At 47.7% G+C, this 20894-nt stretch overlaps 1 long non-coding RNA gene across 1 annotated transcript; it reads right to left on the reverse strand.

Moving 5' to 3' along the window:
- Window positions 1–588: 588 nt before the first annotated feature.
- Window positions 589–11691, reverse strand: LOC102399600. Its single transcript, XR_326309.4, has 5 exons — window positions 8331–11691; window positions 7269–7440; window positions 6812–6940; window positions 2463–2565; window positions 589–961 (listed from the first exon to the last, which is right to left on the reverse strand). It is a non-coding gene; the product is annotated as an uncharacterized LOC102399600 (long non-coding RNA).
- Between the last annotated feature and the right edge of the window lie 9203 nt (window positions 11692–20894).

The following is a 20894-nucleotide window of genomic DNA, read 5'->3' on the forward strand; positions in this document are numbered from 1 at the left end:
GCCTCCTTGGCTTGTGGACGCATCCCTCCATCTCTGCCCCCATCTTCCCGTCGTTGCTCCCTCTGTGCATCTGTCTGCCCCCTCTGCCTCTGTCCCTTAAGGACCCTCATGATGGCATTTAGGGCCCACCTGGATAATTACTGCAGATGGCAACTGCAGCCATGAAATTAAAAGATGCTTACTCCTTGGAAGGAAAGTTATGACCTAGACAGCATATTAAAAAGCAGAGATTACCTTGCCAACAAAGGTCCGTCTAGCCAAGGCTATGGTTTTTCTAGTAGTCATGTATGGATGTGAAAGTTGGACTGTAAAGAAAGCTGAGCACCAAAGAATTGATGCTTTTGAACTGTGGTGTTGGAGAAGACTCTTGAGAGTCCTTTGGACTGCAGGGAGATGCCACCAGTCCATCCTAAAGGAGATCAGTCCTGGGTGTTCATTGGTAGGACTGATGTTGAAGTTGAAACTCCAATACTTTAGCCACCTGATGCGAAGAGCTGACTCATTTGAAAAGACCCCGATGCTGGGAATGATTGAAGGCAGGAGGAGAAGGGGACGACAGAGGATGAGATGGTTGGATGACATCACCAACTTGATGGACACAAGTTTGGGTAAACTCTGGGAGTTGGTGATGGACAGGGAGGCCTGGTGTGCTGCAGTCCATGGGGTCGCAAAGAGTCAGACACAACTGAGCAACTGAACTGAACTGAACTGGATGATCCAGGATGACGGTCTCCTCTCAAGATGCTCAACTTACACCTTCAAAATCCTTTTACCAAACATGGTGTCACTCACAGGTTCAAGGGACTAAACTGTCAACATATCTTGAGGTGGATGGCATTTTCCAATTGCCCAAAGAATTGAAGCTTTTGAACTGTGGTGCTGGAGAAGACTCTTGAGAGTCCCTTGGACTGCAAGGAGATCCAACCAGTCCATCTTAAAGGGAATCAGTGTCCTCCCGCTTCTGGTTGGAATACACAATAAAAAGAAATTTTAAAAATCCAGTGAAATGCTAACCTTATCACCAAACAGTTCTAGGGAAAAGAAGCATGAGCAGGAAAGTAAGTGTGAATGTTTCCATTTCTGGGGCCATCTAGGGCACAGGAGAGACCCCACTTTCAATCTTCATGTCAACATGTGTTATTTCTTTCTCGAGAGAAACAAAACGGAATAATCCAGCATCGCCGGGTAGAGGAGCTCACAAACGCAAGAGCCAGGGCTGTATGCCCGCACCTGGCCCTTGGCGATGGGGTCCGCCCACACACCACCCCCCTTGCCTCCCACCAGCTCATTTCGGCTCCTCTGGGCCTGAAAGACCCCAGCCCTGCCATAGCTGGAGTGGAACTGTCAGTCCCCTCATTTAAAACCCATCTGTAAGAGGCTCATAAATCACACCCTCGGAAAACTCACTCCTCATTATAACTCAGCAGAGAACAGCTCTGTTCAGAGATTTAAATAAATATGAGCACATAGTTAAGTTGGTTGTTTTTTCAGTGGGGGGTTCTATGTAAGGGGATTTTTGCGTCATATTCTTTCAGCTGTTCATGTTAATAGAGCCAGGAATAACGACAGGCCTGTCTCCACATGCAGCCATCCCTACTGTTGATTAAGCAAGTGGCCACTGAATACTTAATGTGATTTCAGGGGAGCCAAAGAGGTCCCCCAATAACTCTCTCCCTTCTGACCCTGCAAAACAACTCTCTCAATGTCCCAATTTCTACAATTAGAGCTTCCTCCCTTTGGGCTTCCCTTGTGGCTCAACTGATAAAGAATCTGCCTGTGATGCGGGAGACCTGGGTTCGATCCCTGGGTTGGGAAGATCCCCTGGAGAAGGGAAAGGCTACCCACTCCCGTATTCCGGCCTGGAGAATTCCATGGACTATATAGTCCATGGGGTCGCAAAGAATCAGACACAACTGAGCGACTTTCACTTTCACTTTTCTTTGGCCTGCCCCTGGTCAAAACTGATACCACGGGACTTCCCTGGCGGTCCAGTGGTTAAGATTCTGCCCTTCCAACATAGGGGCTGCAGGTTTGATCCCTGGTTGTGAAGCTAAGACCCCACATGCCACGTGGCCTGAACAAATTAAAAAAACAAAAAGCCACACTGGTGTCACTAACAAGGGGCCATACGATTTTTTTATTTGGCTATACTAGGTCTTAGTTGCAGCATGTGGGATCTAGTTCCCTGACCAGGGATTGAACCTAGGCTCCCTGCACTGGGAGCTCAGAGTCTTAGCCACTGGACCACCAGGGGAGTCCCCCGGTGGGGACTACTAAGCAGGGCTCATGTACACATTTATCCTAGCATTTTCTCAGAGCAAGGGCTACGGGGGCTGTGCGGGACAATCCACGGTGGGCAGGGAGCCACGATGGAGGGGAAGGCGAAGAATCAAATGCAAGGCTGAATCCCACAGGAGGTCCCTGTGATTCTAATTTCACACTTGAATGTATGAAGTGCCTACCTCGTGTCCAGGGAGCTGTTCCATCCTCAGGACCGCCTGTAGGGTAGGGAACAAGGCTCTTCCATTTATGAGCAGCGTTGGGTGTAAGTCCATGTTTTCCCACCTAAAGTGACACCCAACAAGTTACCAAGATGTATATTCCTTGTTGAGGTAAGTTCCAAAAAAGAACAGTCTCCACACTCTGAGCAAGTAGGTGCTTTGGGGCTGACCTGCTTCACAAGATCTATTCACAGAATAGACAGATGGACACCCAAAGGAACGCTGAATCTAAGAATGGGCCGGGAAGAAGAGAGGGAACTGGGGGTCTCCAGTTTTCTGACCAGAAGCTGAGCGGGAATCACCAAGAATGAGGACAGGAAAGGGCAGGAGCTGGCTGGAAGGCCAGGAGAGAGACAGGGCTGGTGTAACCAGGAATCTGAGTGGTGGAAACTGGCCTGAACAACAGCAACAGGGAGTGGGCGGGGCTGTGCTAAGGGGGTGTGTGTGTGTGTGTGTGTGTGTGTGTGTGTGTACTCGGTCAGGTCCCGCTCTTTGCGACCCCATGAACGGTAACCCGCCAGGCTCCTCTGTCCATGGGATCTTCCAGGCAAGAATAATGAAGGAGGTTGCCATCTCCTTCTCCAGGGGATCTTCCCAATCCAAGGATCAAACCAGCATCTCCTGCATTGGCAGGCAGATTCTTTACCACTGAACCACCTGGGAAGCCCCAGAGAGGGACCCAAATCTGGGATTCTTACCCCCAAAAAACTCTGAATAATTCCAAGGTGAACTGTATGGACAAGAGGGAGCTTCCCCATCTGTTTGGTAAAAGCAGGCGTAGATCCTCTTTGGCGGGAAGGCTTCTCAGGTTAGTTTGCAGGAATCCTACAAATTAAAATTCAGTACAACGGAAGCGGGGCCCCCAGTCCGTGAGGAAGTCGAAGCTCTGCTCCGAGTCCGACGTGGCCAACTGCAGGGAGCTGAGCGAGCCGGCGACCGAGCCATCGCCCTCGAACATGTGAAATCCTGCCTTTTTTTTACACTGGCGTCTCTATAGGATTCTACTCTAAATATACTGTTGACCCTTGAGCAACATGGATTTGGACTACTGGAGTCCACTTCATTGTGGATTCTTTTTTGCCCGCTGGTGGACAGTGACAGCTTGACAACACTGCACAATAAGACCCCGGTTTATCCAAGGGAGGGAAACGGAGTACAGTCATATGCCCGTTACGATTATGGACTAACTTAAGGAAATCACAGTAATGGTTTTTAAAACCTGAATGTGGAATGTGAGTTGCAATTAATAACGTTAATACATGATGTTTCCCTGTGTAGCTTGGGTGACAAAATGCACACACGGGAAACAGTTAAAAGCTAAAAAAAAATAAATAAATAAAATTCAGCCCAAACAAAATCAACAAGTATTTGTGAAGGCAAGTCACTATGAACAAAAACTAACAGAAACAAGAAACAAGAGCTGTAGGTCCCCAAGAACTATAGATCTTTCTATTGTAGCAGCAGCATGTAGAATTGTGAAAAATAAAACATCTAAAGAAAGGATACACTTATAATTTATGAGTAAACAACAGGAAAACATAAGATATCAGTTGGCAGAATCGGAGAAAAACACACAGAACTTTTCAAATTAATAACATAACTGTTGGATAAAAACCTAAACTCAGTGGGTGTGCTAAACAGTAGATCACACTGTTCAAGAGAGAGTTCGTGAATTGGAAAATATATCTGAATAACCTTTCTAGAATACAGCAGAGAGAGGGGGATAAAGATATGAAAAAGTATAAAAGAGAGAGAAAAAGAACAAGATCTAGCACAGAGCTTGGCACACTACGGCCTGTGTGTCAAATCCAGCTGGCCACCTGCTTTTAATAAATTAAGTTTTAATGGCACCACACAAATTTGATTGTGTGTTGCCTATGGCTTTTTTCACAATACAATAGAGCTATGTATTGGAGACAAAGATCATATGGCCTCCAAAGCCTAAAATATTTACTCAATGGCCTTTTACAGAAAAAAAAAATGCCCCTGGACTAGTACATATGTGACTGGGAACCCAGGAGGAAAACATAAAGAAGGAAGAGAGGTAATATTTTTAAATATAATGACTACAGTTTCCAGAACTGTTTAAAACATGTAGCCACATCGCCAGAAAGTACAATATATTCCAAGTAGGATAATTAAAAGGACTCATGTTTGCAGGATGGATTGAACTGTGTCCCTCAAAGATTCATCCAAGTCCTCAACCTCAATACCTGTGAACATGACCTTATTTGGAAACGGGGTCTCTGCAAATGCAGCCAAGTTAAGGATCTTGAATGATATCATCCTGAATCTGAGATGGGTGCTATGTTCAATTGCTATTTCCTTACAAGGAAAAAGGAGAAAGAGAGAGAAGGAAAGGGTGCCAGGTGGCTCAGTGGTAAAGAGTCAGTCTGAAATACAGGAGATGCAGGAGATGCGAGTTTGATCCCTGGGTAGAGGAAATGGCAACCCACTCCAGTATTCATGCCTGGAAAATTCCATGGACAGAGGAGCCTGATGGGCTACAATCTGTGGAATCACGAGTCAGACCCAACTGAGCACATGCACACATACACACACACACACACACACACACACACACACACACAAGCAGTGATACAGATGCCAGGAAGGCCGTGTGAAGACAGAGGCAGAGACTAGAATGATGAAGCCACAAGCCAAGGGATGCCTGGAGCCATCTGAAGCTGGACAGAGCAAGGAAAGAGCCAAAGGCTCTCTAGAGCCTTTGGAAGGAATGCAGCTCTGCCCACACCTTGATTTTGGATTCTGTCCTTCAGAACTATGAGAAAATAAATTTTTGTTGTTTCAAGCCACCAAGTTTCTGGTCTCTTGTTATCACAGTCCCTGGAAACTAACACAGATTTTGTTTAGTATGGAAGAATAAAGATGACTCCAAGTTGTTTGGCATTCTCCATACCAAGAGATGATATTTATCTCCCCTCTTCTTGAATCTGTGCGTTGGCTTGTGACTGTCTTAACCAATAGAATATGGAAGGAGACTTCAGAAACCCTGGCAGATTTTGCTTTTATGCTTCTGGGAGCCTTGACCTGCCTCATAGAAGTGCAGCCACCTGCTGAAGAGAGCCCATGGAGAAGCCAGAGGAGAGAGAGGGGGGCCCTGGGCCCTAATGGAGAAAGAAAGAAAGGCCCCGCTCTCCACCATTCCAGTCAGCCCAGCTGTCTAGACGTCCCAGCCACCCAACACTTTGGAGCTGGCTTCTTGCTTTGCCTCATTCCTGTCCCCTTCCACAAGCCTAGTTCTCAAAATGAGAGCCTCTCATGCCTTCTCAATCCCAAGGAACTTCCCCAGAGAAAGTCCTGCCCAGGAGGTCGTATCACAGGTGAGTGAGCCATCTCCGTTGTCCCAGCCCAGTTGAGCCCCAAGAGGAGTGCAGTCCTAGACAGCAGAAGAACCACCCAGCTGATCCCAGTCACTTCACAGAATAACGAGCAGATGAGGCATTGACAAATTTTAAAAAGAGATGTCCCTACAGATACAGGAACTGCAGGCAAAACAAAGCAGAGATGAATGGCTGGTTCTTCATTTCTGTTCTCAGTAGATGAACTTGTAATAATAAACTCTTAGACATGTATGAGTAGGAAATTTACAGGCAAAGTTAACTCTTAGGTCTTAGTATCATATGATTCTAGTCTTGTTAACCATATACAAGGAGTGTATTATTATTATCATCATTCACCTCTTTGGTACCTATGTAGATAAAACTACTAATCAAATAAAACTAAACCAACCCAGACAGTACATTAAAAAGCAGAGACATTACTTTGCTTACAAAGGTCATCTAGTCAAAGCTATGGTTTTTCTACTACTAGTCATGTATGGATGTGAGAGTTGGACTATAAAGAAAGCTGAGCGCCAAAGAATTGATGCTTTTGAACTGTGGTGTTGGAGAAGACTCTTGAGAGTCCCTTGGACTGCAAGGAGATCCAACCAGTCAATCCTAAAGGAAATCAGTCCTGGGTTTTCATTGGAAGGACTGATGCTAAAGCTGAAACTCCAATACTTTGGCCACCTGATGCAAAGAACTGACTCATTGGAAAAGACCCTGATGCTGGGAAAGATTGAAGACGGGAGGAGAAGGGGATGACAGAGGATGAGATGGTTGGATGGCATCACTGACTCAATGGACATGAGTTTGAGTAAATTCCGGGAGTTGGTGATGTACAGGGAGGCCTGGCGTGTTGCAGTCCATGGGGTCGCAAAGAGTCGGACACGACTGAGCAACTGAACTAAATGAAACATCAAATGAATAAATACTAAGTTTAAAAACTTAGTAAAACAAACTCACATGGTTAAATATGTGCCTCAGGACCAGAAACCTGACCACCAGGTGGAACTGTAGAAGTGAAATGGCATCTCACTTTGGGTAATCATACACACCTCATCTCATAGTCAGAAAGGAAAAAACACATTGTACCTGAGAGAAACAAACAAAACAGGGTCAGGGAAATAAAAGAAATCTTGAGCCTTTCTTGTAAGTTACTTCTGCTGTTGCTGCTGCTAAGTCGCTTCAGTCATGTCCGACTCTGTGTGACCCCATAGATGGCAGCCCACCAGGCTCCCCCGTGTAAGTTACTAGCTACCTAGCAAAAACAACTTTCTCCCAGACTTCTGCAATGCTGCTGCTTGGAGATTTGTCAGGACCTTTGTGGATATGACAATCATGTGATAAATTTGCTATTTTTCTGCCATGCACAGACCAACTGTAATCTCAGTAACCTTGGTAATTTTGAGAATTTTTTTACCTTTAGATACATGTATATTTTTTTGATGATCTAATCCTTTTAGCCCGTGGAGATTCTTAGCAGATCTTTTTCAAGTACACTTCTTTTCTAAATACTTTTGTCTCCAAATCTTCCATTTGTGGAGTCCCCAAACTCAGGCAAAGCAGGCAGAGCAGAAGGTGGGAGCAGAAACCTGGATGGAAAATAGAAGAATTAAGTGAACATCTATATGTTGAACAGCTGTCTCTCCCACTTAAGTTCCCAGAAAACTGGAATGAGGTGCATTTTCCCCAGACAAGAAATGGGAGGATTCGACAAAAAAGAAACTAAATGGCCCCAGTTAAAACAATTATGGGCCTTCCCTGGTAGCTCAGCTGGTAAAGAATCCACCTGCAATGCAGGAGACCCCAGTTTGATTCCTGAGTTGGGAAGATCCCTGGGAGAAGGGTTAGGCTACCCACTCCAGTATTCTTGGGCTTCCCTGGTAGCTCAGCTGGTAAAGAATCTGCCCACAATATGGCGGACCTGGGTTCGATCCCTGGGTTGGAAAGATCCCCCGGGGGAGGGAATGGCAACCCACTCCAGTTCTTGCCTGGAGAATCCCATGGACAGAGGAGCTTGGTGGGCTACAGCCTATGGAGCCGCAAAGAGTCAAACACAACTGAGCGACTAATGCATACACACACGAAACGATTATAGATACTCATAGCCGGGGCCCCCAGAGAAAAAGCCGAATAGCTTCTCAACCGCCCCACATGGAAGCCCAGCTGCCCACATGTGCTTCCAAACAGCTTAGAACTTTCAATCAGACCCATTCTCTGATCTGGCCAAGATCTTTTCCTTTTCTTTGTTTGCTTTGCTTTCTGTTTTTGTTCTATGCTCCATTTTTGTCTTATCATTGACACTGTCCTCTAACATCAGGTTACAGGTTTTTTTTTTTCTAGCATTCTAACATGACGTGGCCTCTAACATGATAGGTAGAAAAAAAATCAACAGGGGAAAAAAGAGATATATGTGAGCAGCAGAATCAGAGCAGTAAGCGGTGTACTCCCAAATTCCAAGAACTTCAGTGAGTAATCTTACCTGGACACGTAAGTAGTTAGTTTATCTTGAGATGAAATTATCCTGATTCAGTGTTAGTCGCTCAGTTGTGTCCGACTCTTTGTGACCCCATGGACCATAGACCACCAGGCTCATCTGTCCATGGGATTCCCCAGGCAAGAACACTGAAGCAGGTTGCCATTCCCTTCTCCAGGGCATCTTCCTGACCCAGGGATAGAACCCGGGTCTCCGGCACTGCAGGCAGATTCTTTACTTCCTGAGCCACTAGGGAAGCCCACTGTGATTCAGAGTGGGCCCTAAATTCCATGACTGGCCTCCTTATAGGAAGAGAGGAGGACACAGAGACACACAGGAAGAGACCCTGTGAGAATGGAGCCAGCGATCAGGGTGTTGCAGCTACAAATCCAGGAATGCCTGGGGCCACCAGAAGATGGAAGAGGCATGGAAGGATTCTTCCTGAGAGCTTTCAGAGGGAGCATGGCCCTCATGACATCTTGATACCTGATCTCCAGAACTGCGGGGGAATAAATTTCTATTGTTTTTAAGCCACCAAGTTTGTGGTAATTTGTTACAGCAATGCCAGGAAACTAACGCAAGCCATACTGCTAGAGATGCAAAAAATTAGAATCCCAGGCCTGCCGGAGAGGAGGGGCCTTGAGGCTTTCTGAGGCTCGGGACTGATAAAAGCTTTCAACTGAGACCTCAGGTCTATACCCTGAGAGAAAGGGAAATCAGATTTAGTCTGAACACTGGACCAGATCGCAAGCATGAACAATGCAAAAACGTGCATACGAAACATGTGGAGCTCACTGTAAGATCTAACAGAGGTATAACTGGAGTGGGGGCAAGATGATGGAGGGGATAAAGAGGGGTGATATTTGAAGATAGACTGAGAATTTTCTAAAATGACAAGAGACATCAAACCACAGAGTCAAGCATGATAAATAACTACAACAACAAAAAAAAGCATTTCTAGGCAAATCAGTAAAACTAATGAAAACCAAAGACAATGCCTTCTATTAGCCATTGATGATGAGGTGACCTTTGATGAAATCCATAATTTCATCAGAGGTTTACAACATGACATATCCTAATTCTATCCTGCCTTCTTTTATAGACAGTATAGTCAAATACTTTTACACAGAGATTTCCCCGTTAACCTGTTTGCTTACCTCAGATTTATTTATACTATTGTATTTTAGCACCTCATCCACATTGTTTATTATCATTCTTGTCCTTCATGATTGGGTCCACAGTTGGGCAGTTTGATTTCTTTCGGTATCTGGTTGAATCTAAAGACCCACACTTTCACAGCATCTAATGATTCCTTTCTATTTCTATTACATTGCATTCATGAAGTCTGTGATCCTCTTTCACCATTTTCTACTGACTTTCCAAAATTAATTAGGGAAGGATGCAATAAAATATTCAAAGACTTTGACAAAGCCCACTGAACAAGCAAAGAACACAGTCCGCTGAAGCTGTTCTGTGGACCAGCAGGGACCACCACCAGACAAAAGCTCAGAAAGCTCCTCCAACAGCTGATGCACCTGAGGCCCGGTGTGATGGGTTACATACAGTGTGGGAGTAGAGGATGCACAAAGTCAAATGCATGAATCTGTGCTCAGCTAGAGTCCTATCCCCAGTGACCCCAGGGAAGCTGCAATTGGCAGCTGAGATATTATTTCTCCAGAAGCACAAGCCTCTCTCCTCAATATGCAAGTCCTCATTTCCTACCAGGACTCAAGTAGTAGAATGGGGTAGACACGGAAACCCCTGTGGATATTCACTTCCTCGTTTCAAGTAATTGACATTCAACCTATGTATCTTTCAACTCAGAGTACATAGGGACATGCCAGCATTTTATTTTATGGTTATATCTATAGCCTTTTAGCATTTGACGCTGTGAGTTGAACTCATGTTTAATGCATAAACTCAGGGAAAACAGGATTGATAGGATAGATTGCTAATAGATTTAAGGAATCATTTATAGTTATCAAGCTAGACTCAAAAGAGTGGAAACTCTCTCCAAATAAATGAATAAGTGGCAAGTCCTTTACAAACTGAATAACTCAGCAAGTACTCGACAGGAAAGGAAAAGCTCTCCGAGTGAGTAATCTTGGCTTTCGCTCATGCTCCTCCTGACCCATTAAATTATACAAGGGCATCAGTCATTGAAAGCTAAAATTAACACCTACGGGTCCTGCCAGAGAGCTCTGATATCTCCAGTGGGAACTTTCCGTGCACTTGTGACAGACCAACAGCCATTGGTGTTGCCATGGGGAAAAAATAAGAATTGAGTTTCCTGCCTTGGTTTTTCCAGCAACTGCCAACTGGGCAGTCTGCTTGGCCTTTGGCAATAACTCTGCTCTGGTAACACCGACTCAACAAATATTTACTGGCCATCTACTACACGACCAGTACAATGCTGGGAGCTAGGGGTAAAGAGGGGCACAGGACGGACAGAGCATGCACCCCAGGTCCAGGAGACCTGAGCCCCTAGACCAGCCCCAGTACTCATTCGCCACATGGTTCAGGCAGATCCTAGGCATTGGAAGAGTTCCCAGTGAAAGTCACACTCCACACTGAGTGAGTAAGAGCTGGATTAAACCCCAGCTCTGTCCCTTACCAGCTGTGTGGCCCGTCTCTGTGGTCATTTAGAAACAGCCAGAAAGGCAGAAGTAGTTGGGATGGCTGAGTTAAAACGGTAATCTGATTATAATTTCTGCATGGTTATAATTTCTTTTTTTCTTTAATTGGAGAATAATTTTCATATAACTAAATAGTATATACAAGTTTTAAGTATGCAGCTTGATGAATTTTTCACGAGTCTCATGTAACCATCACCCAGATCAAGATCCAGAACGTTCCCAACACCCAGGAGATACAGTTTCTAAAGGGAAAATGTCAAAAGTCACATCTCAGGACCTCTGTTAAGTCACCACAATCAGTGCTACCAAACACAGGGCTGTTTTCTAACTAGCTGTTGTTGTTTAGCCACTCAGTCATGTCCAATTTTTTTGCACTGTAGCCTGACCGTGGGATTTCCCAGGCAAGAGCAGAGATGAGCTTATAGTCATATCATTTTGGTGACCAAGTCCACTTATTATAAACTAGTCTGCTGGACATAAGGGTACAGATGAAACCTGTAAATGCAGCTTGGAACAGTTTGAATGTGTACTGAGCTAACTGGCCAATACAGGATGAAATCTATAATCTTGCCCTATCCTTAACACCAGACTCAAATGTACTAGTTACCCAGGCCAGATTCTCCTTGCTATAAAATCTACACAATATCGCTTCCCTCACAGTTCAGTTGGTAAAGAATTCACCTGCAATGCAAAGGACCCCGGTTCGATTCCTGGGTCAAGAAGATCCGCTGGAGAAGGGATAAGCTACCCACTCCAGTATTCTTGGGCTCCCCTGGTGGCTCAGTTGGTAAAGAATCCACCTGCAATGCGGGAGGCCTGGGTTCAATCCATGGGTTGGGAAGATCCCCTAGAGAAGGGAAAACTACCCACTCCAGTATTCTGGCCTGGAGAATTCCATGGACTCTACAGTCCATGGGGTCAGAAACAGTCAGACACAACTGAACGAATTTCACTTTCAAAATTGTTACAGGAACAAAATAAAAGTTGGAGGGACATTATTCATCGTAGCCAAAAGGTGGAAACAAAACACACGATCATCAACAAACAGATAAAGAAAATGTGGACTTCCCGGGCAGTCCAGTGGCTAAGACTCCATGCTCCCATGCGGGGGGCCTGAGTTTGATCCCAGTCAGAGAACTAGATCCCATGTGCTGCAACTAAGAGTTTGAATGCTGTAACTAATAGATTCTGTATGCCACAACTACAGACCCCACATGCTGCAACAAAGACTGAGGATTCCAAGTGCCAAAAATAAGAGCTGGTACAGTCAAATAAATAAAATATTTTTTAAAAAGAAAGTGTGGTATATCCATACAATGGAATATTATTTGACCATAAAAAAGAATGAAGTCCTGATACATGCTACAACATCAATGAACTGTGAAAAGATCATGCTAACTGGAAGAAGCCGGACACATAAGACCACATGCTATAGGATTCTATTCATGTGAGAGTCTAGAAATGCAGAGAAAGAAAGTAGGTTAGTGGTTGCTTTGTGCTACTGGTAGGGGTGGGAGGATTGGGAGTTAATAGCTAGTGGGGTTTCTTTTGGAGATGATAAAAGTGTTCTAAAACTGATTTGTGAGGATGATTGCACATATAGGAGGATATATACTAAAAACCACTGAACTGTACACTTCAAATGGGTGAATCATATGGTTTTGCTGTTGTTCAGTCGCTAAGTCGTGTCCAGTTCTTTGTGACTCCAAGGACTGCAGCATACCGGGCTCTTCTGTCCTCCACTATCTCTCAGAGTTTGCTCAAATTCATGTCCATTGAGTTGGTGATGCTAATCAACCATCTCATCGTGTCACCCCCTTCTCCTTTTGCCTTCGATCTTTCCCAGCATCAGGGTCTTTTCCAATGAGTTGGCTTTTCCCATCAGGTGGCCAAAGCATTGGAGCTTCAGCTGAAGCTCCAGTCCTTCCAATTCAAGGTTGAGATGGGCTTCCCCGGTGGCTCAGATGGAAAAGAATCTGCCTGTAATGCAGGAGACCTAGGTTCAACCCCTGGGCTGGGAAGATCCCCCAGAGAAGGAAATGACAACCCACTCCAGTATACTTGCCTGGAGAATCCCATGGGCAGAGGAGCCTGGCAGGCTACCGTCCAGGGGGTCACAAAGAACCGGACACGAATGAATGACTACACATTCACTTTCTTTTTCCTTTAGGGTTGACTGGCTTGAATTATATGGTACCCGATTTTAGTTAAAAATCACAACCCTCTTAGAGGTAGCTATTATCCCCATTGTACAGATCACAAAACCAAGGCTTAGAGAGAAACCAAACTAGATGTGACACCAAAGCTTGCATTCTTAACCATTATGCAAGAGCTCATTTAAAGAAAAACTTAAAAAAAAAAAAAGCTTATTGTCATATTAGGAATCGTTTCCATAAGACAAATGACAAGAAACAGAAGTACTAGCTTAAAAGCTGTGAACATTTCTAAGGTCCTTGATACACATTAGTAGGCCAGATTCTCACAGGCAGGCAGAATGGACTGACTCCACGGCAGGGACTCTTACCAAGTGAATGCGTGGCTGGGTGCCTGGCACACTGTGGCCCCCCAGGAATGTCTCCTGAATGAGTAACAGCCTGTTTGCAAGCAGGAGAGAGGGAGGCCTCCCCAGTTCAAAGAACGACAGTCCTTCTGAAACGTAATGTACAAGCTACTTCTAAGTGAGGCCAGCTCTAGACTGCTTATAATAGCCAGAGCCTGGAATATGCAGCCAACCTATCTGTTGTAGCCACCTTCGCATGCCAGGTGACTCATCACACAGGCTCCTGGTTTAGCTGACTGTGAAGAGGTAAAAAACGACCTAATAAAGTGTGCCACGGTGCATCCGGGTGAACACGAATGGCTTAGAAACTGCAGCTATTCTTTCAGTGAGTAGTTCAGTGGGAGCAGTCTTTAGTGAGCGCAAGGGCTTCTGTCTGGATTATTTCATACGTCCACTGCCCTGGTAAATGCTGATTCTCTATACAAATATTAGCAGCTCACATACTGTCACAGTCCACGAGAGCCCAAGATAAGTCAGGCTGTAAACCCGATGCCTTTGGAAGCTACATTAGCCAGTGTAGGCTACTACACAGCCTCGACAAGCCCTGCCCTACAAACCTTTGGCCCTCAATGAACTGCTTTTTCCTGCAGAGCCAAGTTTGGTAGCAACAGAGTCTGTCTTGAGAATTTCACCACCAAGATACCAACCTGTGGGACATTATCTGACTGTGGGTATGTTCCAATGGGTTCATTCAATCTTTCAGACTCTATCACATGGGATTTTTCACCATCTTTATTCCCCCTTTAAGAAAAAAAAAAAAAAAGCCCAAACCCTATGGGTATTAAAGATGCCCCTTTTAGTGCTACTTTACACACCTCGTGGACTACACTTTGTAGGAGTCTTTAAAAGGATGGAATTATAATTTGTATTTTCAATACAGGAACTATCTAGAGAAAATGGAGGTCCCCTTCAGCTCATACTCCACAGGTGGCCCTCACATTCATGAAGCTCTATCAGATCCTCCTGGCACTGTCAAAGGAAGGCAGGGAGGCAGTCTTACCCAACCAGACCTTAATGGTTTTATTTATTCCACATGGTCAAAAAACATGTTCGAACATAACTTGCCATAATTTTTCTGGTGATTTCTATGCATCACTTTTTAATTATGAATAATGTTTTCAGAGGCACTCCTGAGAAATTTTACCCAAGGTTCCCTTGACAACCAACCTCATAAAGTATCGAAAGTGAAGCTGCTTCCATGACCAACAGGGAACATCAACTTTAAAGCATAGATTCCTCAAAGATCCATTACTCATCTTTGCTGAGAATGAATCTCAGATTCACAAGTGCAAAGGGTCCTGGAGAAATTCAGATCCACCCACATAACTAACAAAATATATTTACTGTCAAACAAGGTTCAAAGAATTTTTGTACAAAAATAAATTTCCTAACTTTTACTTGGAGCATTTTTTTCTTTTTTTCTAGCAAGGGATTTTCTGTGTGTCTAAATTATTGCCTTTCTATCCTCTGCTGAAAGTCGTCAGTTTTTACAGGATGTGCTGTGGCCATGGCAGGAAGAATCCTTTCCTCTTGACTCAATCCAGGCCACTCAGAAATTTAAATGTTTGTGCATGTTAATGAGCACGAATTTCCCTTTCTGGGTTTTACTTAGGAAAATCCAAGTAACTCCTGGATCTCAAACGACTAAGTAAGAAAGGTCCAAGTACAGGTAAAGGACAGTGGGATGGGGCTGGCCTGGGAATTCCAGCACTTTCTGCAGGTGCAGCTTCCCTGGCTTCCACTTTTCTTCCTTTGTCAGAGTTGACAGCTTCTGCAAAAAGAACGATGCAGACATCAAGCTGAACTGAAACATAAATAGGTCAATTAGCTTTCAATGGAGCACTCTTTATGTGGGTTAGACAGGGAGGTATTTTCTGGTCAATTACTTTAAGTAGACATCAATAAACACTAAAATTATTTGTGCACCGGGAGTCATGGCGCTGGACTTTTTCCCTCCCTGGTCCTCAACTCTCCAGGAAGTAAAGCAAATTCATATAGGAGCTTTGCAGTGCTCACTGCGGATATTTAAGGCGTTCAACAAGTGTTTTCGGTTATCACTTTTGGTCTAGACCGCGGTGAGAGCCCCCGGAAGACGTGGAACCTGACGCCTGTTGTCTCGCCAGGTCGCCAGACCACGCTCCAACGACTGCGTTCACCACCGCGCATTTCTCTCCCCATGCCTGCTTGTATTTATTCAAAAGTTAGATTTCGCAATAAACTCCTCGCGGGCCCCCCCAACCCCCCACCATGCCAGCTCACGGCTTAGCAATCAATGGGAATTCTCCAGAATGAAATGCAAGACTGAAACTAAGTCTCACACCACTGGAAGAAAAGTGCAATTAGCTTCGATCGGAGCGGAGTAGCATTTGCACAACTCCACGCAGCCACTGCGCACACTCACACCCTGATCGCCCCTGCCGTCAGAGGGAAAGCGACAACAAAGTACCCTTGAACTTGAAAATCCGCCGGTGCCCGAGGGCTCGCCTGGTTCAAAAGCTTCTCGGGGATAAAAACTGAGAATTCCGTAGTGAGATTAAATAATGTCTTTGTCTGCACCCTTTGGTCGAAAAGAACGTCGGTGCTGTAACCAAGATTTTTTGTTTGTTTCTGCTCTCAAAAAAACGAAGACGGTGCTGGAGTTGGGGCCAAAAATAGTCCCAAACCGCAGTTTGAATTCACCCTGTAGTTTATCCGCTAACCGATACTTTTGCCAGGGAAAATACTCTTGAACTGAGAAAAAGTGTTATGTGAAAAAGTCCCCATTTATGCGAAAACGTGCTCCTCCTCCTGGGTATTTGTTCTGGCAACTAAAAGGAATTCTGTCTTGGGGCAGTTAAGAGGGGGCGAGGGACGGCGTAGGGGAGTCGCACCTCCCTCCTCAATCGGGGTACCACGCCGGACCTCCCTCCCAGAAGGCGGAACCGCCAGCCTGAAAACCCGACTCTGGATCCGGGCTGCGGACGAGGGCGCGAACCGGGGACGGCTCAGAGATCTTGGGCGAAGCCGAGATGAAAGTACTGGCCTCTCCGTTTCCACCAGACTTCCATCCATCAACACGCGCGGGCTCTCACCCTCTTCCCAGACCTCACGCGGACCCCAGATCCCTCCTTTCCACGACGAAAGGCTCTGGGGAGAGGGTCAGACCGAGTACGGGTAGGATGAGAGGCGGGCACGCGCGGGACAACGCCCGCATCCCTCACGCACGCCTGTGAGCGGCCCGCACACCTCCCAGCGCGCACAGCCTCAAGCGCTCCAGCTCCGCGCAGGCTTCCCTCCTTGCAAACGCGGGCCCTGCCGGGTTGTAGGCTGCGCCTCCGCGGTGAGCGCAGCGCGCACGTTTGCTCCAGGGCTTCCTCGTGCTTTGCGCCCCCAGCCCCCTGCCCAAGTGTACTGACACCACCTCCCCGTGCGCGCGGGTCTGCCACTGTTCGCAGAGCCCTGTACCCTCCGCGTTGACTCAGCCTCTCCTGCGGCCGTGCGCATTGCGCCCCCTTCTGCCAACCTGCCCACGCCCGGGTTTCTAACCACGCGGGCGGTCCCGAGGCTCTGACCCCGCAAAGGGTGGGAACCCCATCGCAAAGTCCGGCCGCAAGGATCTCTTTCCGGGCCCGCACCCAGAGTAGGAGTCCCGAGTCCCTTCTGCGGAATTCAGATGACCTCTGGCGACGGGCATGCGTGAAGCTCGGCCTGTGGCTCTGAAGGGAACAGCAACTTCCAAAACCAGATGTCCTCCTGCGTGCCCTGCGAGATAGGGTGCGGTCCCCTACCGGGTGCCCACGCCCCAGCCTTTCTGCAGTCCGGCTTTAGCGTCCGAAACCTCAGACGCGGGATAGCTCTCTGCTTTGGGCGTTGCCACCTTCTCCTCCTGGGATGGAAGTGTATTCCCGGACACACACACCTCTCAGGAAACCCGCCTTCCATGCTAGCTCTTAAAACGAAAGAAGAAAAATAAAAATTTGCGCGAAGCAGGAAGACGATCACGCCCCGAGCTGGGGCGGCCGCGCGCGCTCAGGCCAGGCTAGAGGGAGCGGGTTCTGCCTGCCCGCCCACCCGCTGGCCTTGTGGAACTTTACTAAACCACGAATGAACGAGCGTACCTCTACCTACAGGTTTGTTTAGATCAGGCCGGTTTCCCTCCATGTTCGCTTCGCTGTGCAAATAGTCCCTTATGTTAATTAAATATTAATAAAACGACTTTGTGTCCTCAAAGTATTTTAAGAGCCTTATATTATAGTCAGGCTTACGTTAAAGGTTGGCGATTACTATTACTACGCGCTAGGGGAAAAAACTGTGCTTTCTTCGATGTGCAAAAATTGTCTCCGGTGGGGAGATTCGGGTTTGTTTTTTTTTTTTAAGGAAAAGTTTTGGTTGATGTTTTTGAAAGGAGGTTTCAGCGCTGTCGTTAATGAACTACTTGGTTTTCGGATTTCAAGGCGGTCTGTAACTGGTATAACCACTGAGGAATTTCAGTTTACACCGGACTGGTAAGACTCCTCCAGCACAAGGGTTTCCAGACGCGATCGCGGGCTCTCTGGAGGCGAAAAGCGAGGTTTTGCCCGGGAGTCGATAGGCCGCCTCTCCCCGAACCAGGATTTTGAGGCGACGTTTCTGTTAAGCCGGGGCGAGAGCACGCTGGGAGTGTGTTTCGCAGGCTTCCTGCCGCTGGGCCGTGGAAGGGTGGGAGGAGGCCAGGGCTGGACATTCAGCGCCCCTCTCCTTCGGCCGGGAATCCTGGCGGGTCGCTGAGCGCCGCGTGCGCTCCCACAGGACCCTCGCGCTCTCCCCAGGACACTGGATGTCTGTGTGCACGGACACCCTGTGCACCGCGAGGGTGCCAAAGCGCCGGGCACCTTCTCAGAGAGAGGGGAGAGATCGAGGCTAGGTCTGGGAGACAGGGAAGGAATGCAGAGGCCAGGGCTCCCCCTCACCATCCCACCCCCATCCCCACCCCCAGGTAAAATCAGAAGCAGCGTGTGGCCGTGTCTCCAAACCTGACCGCGGCTTCAGTGGCTCGCCGCGGCCCTCGCTGGGGACTGTGCTAATCACTATAATTACTAGTGGCACTGATTTTGATCCCTAAATGCCTTCGCCTTGAGGGAGGGCGAGAAGCAGGCAGCAGCTACTCTTTTCCTTGGATAGGTGGTCCCCTCTAGCACGCAATCCAAGAACCAAGTCCAAGAAGGACAGCGCTCTTTTCGGATTTCCAGGAGGCAGAGTCAGCCTTGAGCAGGCGGGGATAGGCGACTGGGAGATGGGACTAATCCCACGCTGGGTGGTGCCTCCTTCCCTCCCCACTCCCACCAAGGAGAGCCACTTAGGACAGACACCCTGCGGAGGACCAAACACTCAAGCACCAAGGGACCCCAGGACCCCGTGCACGAGGGCGGATCTGTCCTAGTTACTGAGACATAATCAGATAATCACAAAGAAGCCGACCAATTCCAAAGCAAACACTTTGCTCCTTCGGGGTAGCTACCAGTGAAATAACGTATTAAAAGCAAAACAAAACAAAAGGCAACTTCTCTCTTTTCACTACTTGGGAATGAGTGAGCAGAGTGAGTTACTGTCTGGGCTTCTCGAAGAATGAATAACATCATGAAATTGCTCTGGATACCTGGAATTACTTTTATACGACGGGGAGTAACATTGTTATTGTTGTCCGATCCTCTCTGGGAGGAGCAATGAGCCCAGGAAAAGTTGGTGACATCTCCATTGGTCTTCCAATGGAAAGGAAGTGAAAAATCGAAGGGAAAGGAGTGAAAAATCGAAGTTCGTTTTTTGGATAGCTCAGACCAAAAACACCTGGCAGCCATGAAATAGTTATATATGTGAGGACGAACCCGAGCTGGATTTTCTGAAGTTACAGCATCGTGCTAATCGCCTGTGTAGACAAAGGCTTTATAAACCGAAGAGGTTCACACCTCGGTCGTCCCGGGTTTTCTGCTGGCTAAGCTTGTCGGGCGGTTGGCGTTCTCCCTAAACACCGCTTCAGAGATTTCAACTCCCTCCTCCAAATTGAGTGCGAGGCCTGCGAGAAGTCCTCTCCTCCCCGCCTCCTTAAGGACAAAGTCTTTGATCCCCTTCTGCCCCCGCAGCAGCCCATCCCTGGTGGAAAGTCTGCGCGTTTCCGCCTTGATCTCACGCGAAAGTCGGTTTCCGCGGGGGATGGGCCGCAGGTAGGGGCCGGGCGCGGCCTGTAGGAGAAACAGTTGCGGAGCATCTGAAGCGGAAAATCCAAGCAGATGTGGGTCGGCGGGGCCCCTCCCCCTTCCTCTCCGGGCCTCAATTTCTTCCAGATCAGTTTCCTAATGGAAAATTTCTAAGAGGTGTTGGGGGCGGGGGCGGGGGCGGGGGGGGGGGGGGGGGGGCGGCGTGCAGAGGCGTGCTCGTGCGCCTCGGAGTGCGCCTAAGCTCTGGAAGCAGGACGGGCGGGGACTGGTGGCGCCACAAGCAGGCCCCCGGGAAGCGCGGCAGAAGTTTCTTGGACTCGAGGTGTCCCACCTGCCCTCTTCCGGGCCCCCAGTCTCCACACATTCCAGACTCTGCCCACTCCTTCCGGGCCAGGAGGACTGTTTCTGGGTGATGCCCGCGACAGTGGGGTCTTTTCGTTGCCCCTGCGAGCCCGTCTCTGTGCTCTGAGCGACGCGCTCGGCTCTGAAAACATAGACGAGGAGGGACTCCCTGCCCCCCAGGAGCCGTGGAACTAGGAATACGTACTGGGTGTCCCCACCGGCGGCCGCTGGCTGACATTGCAGTTAGCGCGGGGTTAGTGCTTTTCCCAATTTACAGAGAGCTTCTATCCTGTGGGTGCCGTCCCAAGTGTCTCCTGGGCCCCAGGTTTTCCCCTTCGGTGGGGAGTGCCCTGGGACCACCTCGGCTAGGCTCAGGGGTCCCTCCTTCGCCCTCCCACGCAGACAGCTCTAGGCTTCCCCGCTGGGGAAACCCCGAGGTCTGCGCCCAAGTACTTTAAGTTATTTCGGGGCTGCTGTGTGAGAGTCCAGGCCCGTCACCGCGCGGTGTGTGCGTGTGCGTTTTGAATGAATATATTGCGGGTGGGGATGATACAATGCCCGCTTGGACGTTTGCTAGGGCAGACTGTGGTCCCAGACAGGACCCCACAATCCCCCATATGCGAATCTTCAATCGCCCCGCTATGCTACATCTCACACCACACGATGCGAACCTGTCTCACCAGCGCCCACTGTGCAGACCGGGTATCGACATCTCCAGGACCGTTTCCCGTAAAATCCGGGAACTTTGGTTTCAGGAACGTTTCTGTTCCTGTTACCTTGTCGACTTTCTCCCACTTCCACTTAGCCATATTTCTGCGATCCGGGTAATCCCTTTCAAGCTCAGAAGGAATTCTCCCGGGTC

This window comes from Bubalus bubalis, chromosome 1, assembly GCF_019923935.1.
Source record: "Bubalus bubalis isolate 160015118507 breed Murrah chromosome 1, NDDB_SH_1, whole genome shotgun sequence".
Classification (NCBI taxonomy): Eukaryota; Metazoa; Chordata; class Mammalia; order Artiodactyla; family Bovidae; genus Bubalus; species Bubalus bubalis.